Source organism: Lissotriton helveticus, chromosome 8 (assembly GCF_964261635.1).
Source record: "Lissotriton helveticus chromosome 8, aLisHel1.1, whole genome shotgun sequence".
NCBI lineage: Eukaryota > Metazoa > Chordata > Amphibia > Caudata > Salamandridae > Lissotriton > Lissotriton helveticus.
Window position 1 is genome coordinate 944,525,255 of NC_136069.1, and position 6,709 is coordinate 944,531,963.

At 52.0% G+C, this 6,709-nt stretch overlaps 1 long non-coding RNA gene across 1 annotated transcript in view; it reads right to left on the minus strand.

Annotated features, from left to right (window-relative positions):
• LOC144771825 (uncharacterized) overlaps positions 1–5,477 on the minus strand; it is a 67,381-nt gene extending 61,904 nt beyond the window's left edge. Inside the window, exon 1 of the long non-coding RNA XR_013599494.1 lies at positions 5,363–5,477. This is a non-coding gene — a long non-coding RNA (uncharacterized LOC144771825). The remainder of the gene's footprint in view (positions 1–5,362) is intronic.
• Between the last annotated feature and the right edge of the window lie 1,232 nt (positions 5,478–6,709).

Here is a 6,709-nt window from a genome sequence, read left to right on the forward strand (position 1 = left end):
GATTCCTGGGAGAGCGCGCCTCACCAGGATTCAGCACTCTATGGTTGGGAAAACACTAGACCGCAAACCTGAACTCCGACCCTCCGGCCATGTTGGAGTTCCGCTTGCGCACGCATTCAGCCCATGAACCCCCTAACGGGTTCTTTTGGGTTCGATAATGCAGTTGGTGTGAGACAGTTGCTAACTGTTGGCTGAGGGTTTTGACACCAAGATCATGGTATAATAACATGTGCAGAACTACCCACAAAGGTCTGGTCGAAGCCATCAAATCAAGGTCTCAAGGACTAATCAAGCAGTGTAGATCTAATTACAAATTAGTGATAAGACAAGCAAAGAGAGAATGGGATGAGGATCGCTGGAAGGATCTGCTTAATGCTTGCCAGGGGAGGAACATGGTTAAATTCGGGGAACTACTCAAGTGGGGGAATAGCCCGCAGGATAAAGTCCCGGTAAACCATGTTGAGCCCCTGCTTTGGGTTTCCTTCTTTGAAGCACAGTTTAGGGCCCCGCATAGCATCATTGATGTTGCCTTGTCTATCCAAGTTGACAGTCCACTGGAGTTTACAAATGGAGAAGTGGAATCTGTATTCAAAATAATTCTGAGTGGAAAGGCACCAGGCCCTGACTGTATCCCAGCAGACTCATTTAAGCAGGATTTAGAGTTATGGGTTCCATACATTAAGCTTTTAGCCAACGCTATTGCCCAAGGAGCCCCGATCCCACCATCTTGGTCTTGTGCAGAGATCATTCCAATTTTTAAGAAGGGAGACCGCTCTGCCCCGGCCAATTATAGGCCTATCAGCTTAATTGATGCTTTGCAAAAGATCGTAGCTCGGTTGATCTTGGAAAGGATACAGGGATGGTTGTTGGACGAGGATATTCTGTCTCCCTTACAGGCGGGATTTAGGTCTCACACGGGCACCCTCGACCAAGCTCTCAGATTTGTTTTGATCTACTGGAAGGAGGTCTTTCTAGGCGCGGGCTTGATCTTTGCGGCCTTTGTGGACCTAAAGTCCGCCTTTGATCTTGTCCCTAGGGTAAGGCTGTGGGAGGTTTTAATTAAAATTGGGATGCCCAAAGAGATGGTTGCCATTTTAGTTAAACTGCATGAACACACAAATGCACAGGTTCGATGGGGCAAACCAGGTGAGGTCACTGAAAAATTTGAGGTGAACAAAGGCGTCCGGCAGGGGTGTGTGCTGACCCCCACCCTGTTTTCTATATTTATCAACGGGGTGGTCCAGTACTTTTCCAACTACCCAATGGATGCGCCGACATTGGCTGGCATTGAAGTGCCCCTCCTCATGTTCGCGGACGACACCTTGATAATATCAAAAACTCAGCAGGGATTACAACTGGTCCTGTCTCGGTTCGAGGTGTTCTGCCGCGAGCATGAGTTGGTCGTCAATGTAGGCAAAACCAAGTTTATGGTGCTTCACAGGTCCAAGCCAATAAAAGCACGGGTCCTTATGGTTGGCAAACCCCTGGAGCAGACCGATGTTTTCACCTATTTGGGCGTTACCTTTAATGACAAACTGAACTGGAAGCCTCAAATAGATACCTTAGCCTTAAAACATGCTCAGTTAGCTGGTGCTCTGCTTAAGGAGCATAGTCTGTCCCTCTCCAGGCCTATTGCTCCGATTGTCAATATCTACAAGACCAAAATCTCTCCAGCTATTCTTTATGGTGCCAAACTTTGGGGTTTCACTAACTTATCCCCCCTCTCCACAGCCCAGAACAAATTCATGAGATCTATAGTGGGTCTACCCCAATCCTCTCCTAGAATTCCCCTGTTATATGACCTTGGTTGTCATGCAATAGAAGATGTTGCCCGGTACAGACCATTGGCATTCTGGAGACGACTCTGGACAACTCCTGAGCTCCACTTATACGCCAAGGCATTATTGGAAGTTAGGGGGCTAAGTCATTCCCACAGGATCTCTTGGTTTTCTGGTATCAAAGCATTGTTAATAGACTTAGGGATGAGATATCTTTGGGATCACCCCGACACTGCAGAATTTCCATCAAAAAAGCTCCTTAAAGCAGCGTATTGGGAGCTGATCAAAGTGAAGAAATTCTCCACCCATGTATTCCCGTCCTTGTCAAGAGATTTCCTCGAAATCAGGGATGAACCCCATCTGAAAGCCTACTGGGACCTTGTAACGAAGCGTCTAGATCGCAAGTTATACCATCAGTTTAGGGTTGGTACATTGCCCTTGCGGTGCCTCACAAGTAAGTGGGACACCGCTTCTAGCAATAAGTGCAAGCACTGCAAAGTTTTGATAGAAGATATAGACCATCTCTTATTTGTTTGCCCGGTTTACCATAATCCGAGGAGAACTTGGTTGAAACCAGTCTGTAAGCTTATGGGGACTAGTTCAGCTATGGTGGCAAAGAGATTGCTGAAAAACGACCCTACTGAATATGTAATTATAGGAGTTGCTAAGTTCTTGAGCTGGGCATGGGTCTTGAGCGCAAAAAATAGTGGGTAAAAGTAATCATGTAAAGTCCCCGATTTCATGTCTATATCGTTTTTAAGAATGTGGCCTAAAAAGATTTTAAATTAGTTGTGATATGAATGCATAAGTCTCTTGCTGGGTTAAATATTTAATATACTTTTTAACTTATTTTAATATTTTCATATGATACTGTATATGTGTGTATTTATTATTGTGATGGTGTAGTAAGTGTGAAGTTTTACTCTTGTAATTTTGGATTATGACTTATGGTTGATTTATGTAAATATGTATTTTTGATAACTGTCTTTTTTTTTATAATCAATTTTTATTAAAGTTTTCAACACAAAGAAATTCATTCGTAACAAGTCACATAGCCCTCCAAAATACCCCTGTCCCCATCCCCTGACTCCACAAAGCATAGCAGCATAGATAGAATAAGTCGTCGGTACCCACCGAACACAATAATGTAACAAGGTCATCACGGTGGTAGCAATCCAAACCATTTGCCCCACACTTTATGAAAGAGCTCTGGACAGCCCCGGGCCTCATAAATTGATTCCTCTTGTGTCCCACACCATTCTACCCTCCTCCTCCATTTCCGCAAGGTTGGTGCCTCCGCCTGAGACCATTTGGCTGCAATGTCCCGTTTCGCTACTGCTAGCGCTGTTCCCAAGAGGCGCTTATCGGCTCGGGAGCCGTCTAGACCATCAAACACTCCTAAAAGCAGATGTCTCGGGTCATGAGGGACCACCCAACCCAACGCACCCGTCAACTCTCCCTCCACCCCTCTCCAGAAGGAAACCAAGGCCGGGCACAACCACACCATATGGAAAAAGTCGGCCGGGTACCAGCGCATCGGGCACAGGCCGGGGAGGAATGCGCACCTGCTCGAAAAGACGGACCGGCGTCAAATAGGCCGCGTGGAGGAAGTAGAGCTGGATCAGGCGTAATTTTGAAGATGTGGTTAGGGTTCTGGGCGCCATAAGGGCGTCACGCCAATCAGCTTCGTCCAAGGGGCCCACCCAACCCTCCCATCGCTCCCTAAGGCGATCCAAGGATGTGGGGGAATTATTAATCAGGGTACGGTATATTCGGGAAACCCCTCCCCTCCCCAGATCTCCCATCATGACTTGGGCCTCCAGGGGACTAAACTCTGGAAGGGAAGTGGGTATGGGGAGGTGAGTGTGGAAGGCATGGCGAAGTTGTAGATATTTGTAAAACTGGGAGTGTAGGAGTGAGTGTCGCTGCTGTAGGTCAGAGAAGGAGTGTATGTGGTCCCCCACCACACGTCCCCTAGAAGGGTTATTCCCACCAGATCCCATTGACTGAACCCCTCCAGGGCAGCGGTCTTGCCCAATAACTATGTATTTTATGATGAAGAATCGCAATAAAGACTTCTGAAATGCTAAAAATGCATTGTCACGCATTTTTGCTAATAACCTGACAGGCTAAAACTGACTGACTTAGCCTACCCAGAAGCTAGTGCGTGCGTTGATGCCTCTGACACCTGTGTGACGTGTGTAGTGTCCTGCTGGACAGTTGTAGTCTTTTACAATCTGTAACCCACACTGATACACCCACCCACCACCAGCGTCACGAGTCAGGTGACCTGGTGAATAAAGGGGGCCTAGCGCTCGTGCTCATGGCCAGTTTACTAACCTACTACCCTGTGTCTGCGTCTCCCTGATCACCGTAATGTGGGCCTAGTGCCCAACACTACACTGGCGACGAGGTGGCTGTGCCCCCGCGGGCACCAGCCGAAGAAGAAGGGGGAGAGAATGATGCCTACCTAAAGGCACCCCCCTTAAGAAGATCGGCGACGGCCGCCGAGAGGCCTGCTGAGCGAGTGCCTAGCCCCGGGTTTGCACGTCCAAGAGAAGGTGACCAGGAGCCCACCCCGCACCTCTCCAGCCCTGCCGTGTGCTGCCATGCTGAGGAAGGCGCACAGGGACACAGCAGACCGCCCGGAGCCCACCCGCGTCGGCCGCAATTGAGGCCCCACCACATGGAGACCGACGCGGTGCCCACTCGCGAGGCAGAAGGGCCCGTAGGCCAGAGGTGAGCCCGGGCGCTGATAATGCCCTCAAGGTTCGCGTGAGCCTGAAGCGACCCCCCCCCCCCCATTGAGACAGTAACGATAAGCGGAGCCCACCTGCTGTAAGGTGACAACGTGGCCCCACCAGCGCGACACAGACACTGGAGCCGGCCAACACTTCCCTCGATGTGAAGCAGGGCCAGCGGAGCCCACCCGCGGCCTGCCTGCAGCACCCCTGTCCCCGCCACGCAGCGCGTGTGGTGTGAGGCTGCAGCGGGGTGAATGAACAAAAAAAAAAGAGAGAGAAGCTCCCGCAGCATGTGGAGAGCTGCCGGGGGGAAACATAGTGCAAGCGGAGCCCACCCGCAACCTGCCGGCAGCGGCCCAGAGCAGAGTAAGGCCAGCAAAGCACCACCGCAACTAAACGGCCCTTCGTCCATCTCCGTGCAGCGACCCTGCTACCCCGGAGCAAGCCATAGCCCCGCGGTCTGCGCTCCCTGCGGCTGCTGCACTGAGGAGACCTCCAGCGGAGTGGCCCGTCTCAGACAAATAAAGTACACACCACTCCCTGCACCAGGAGACATCTGCAGCGGCGTGGCAAAGCAGAGCTACTGCCTGACCACCCCCCCCCCTGCTTTCCCAGCTCCGATCCAGAGAGGCCTCAAGGAAGAGAACTTTGGCCTGTGAAGTGCCTGCAGTTACCGCCTCTGGGCAGACATTCCCTGCACCCGTAACACACAGGGCACACCCAGGTAGAACACCAGCAGCGCTGCCTCAATAGGCGTTTCAGCCCACCCCCCTTCGCACCTCAGACACAAATGCTTGTGCCCTACTGCCCCAAGCCTGTGAAAAAGGAGGTGAGACTTACTGGGGATAAGGGTGGTGTCCTGCTCCAGACACCGGTGGTCAGCAGTGGCTGCAGCTTCTGTGCAGGTCGAGGGAAACAAGTCCTGCAAGCACAAACAACACGGGAAGGAAATTACGAAGAAAAGGAGGCTGCTGCTGAAGAAAAGCCTAATCCTACACTGCCATCTAGAGCCCATTTCCCGGTACTGCGGGAAGAACAAAAACAAGCCTACAACAAGACAAGCAATCCCTGTAGCTGCACCAGGACACATCCAAGATTAGAACCGGTGCACACAAGGGATCGTGACACCTCTACAGGAGCACAGCACATCAGCGCCCAAAGGAAAAGGGCAGTCATGTCCGGAAAACAACCAGGGACGTCAGGAAGACTGTCTGCATACCGCGCCAGGTTCAAAACCAAGGTGAGACCTGTACCACAGATCGCCACGGACAGAAAAGAACAGCAACAGCGAGCGCATGAAGAGTGCGCATGAACACTGCCACGCCCGAGTGGCACCAGACCACTAGACAGCCTTCAAGGGCAAAAGGAGACGGTGCACGAACCCGCCAGAAACGCGTGGAGCGCGCCAGGAGTGAAGCAACTCCCCACAGAACATTTAAGAGTACGCGCAACGAGTGCGCCCAAGAAAAGCAAGAAGTACAGCCATCAGCACATGGAAAGAAAAGGTCAACGGAGCGGTGACGCAACCCTCCTGAAGCACCACACGGACACCAAAGCCTGGAACCCCACACGGAAACACCAGCGAAAGTCACAGGAGCGGTGGCGCAACCCTCCAGACACAGCGAAGCACATAAAGAGCGCAGACAAAAGCGCGCCAACGCAGAAGCACTGCAACGGAACCAAGTGACGATACCAAGGATCACGGACGGCATGAAGACGCAAGACCACGCAAAGCCAGAAGCGCGCAGAGGTCGCGCCAGTGACCCTGACTGCACAGTCAGCACCAAGGAAAACCTCTCCACACAGAAACACTGCTGATCGCAGGTCGGAGAGCACACACATCTCCACCGCTACAGCGAAGCCTTACAGCAGGCCGAAGACAACCCACGGTGTCCTCCCTCACACTGCCTTGAGATGGAGTCGGCCACGACCCAAGATCGGCAAGAGAGGAGTCGCACACCCCACGTGGCAGGCCGCCACAGCACCGTGTGCTCCAACGAACAGCTACACAAGACCAGACGTCACGTCGCCCAGCAAACAAGGAGCACCTCACCAAGTGACTAGCCAGCCAAGCACGCCAGAGCAAAAGCAGAAGCCGGTGCCACGACAGCGCCGCCTCAAGGTCCAAACGCAACACCCTCGAAGAAAAGAAGAGTGACCGCTCTGTCACCCCGAAGACCGGATGAG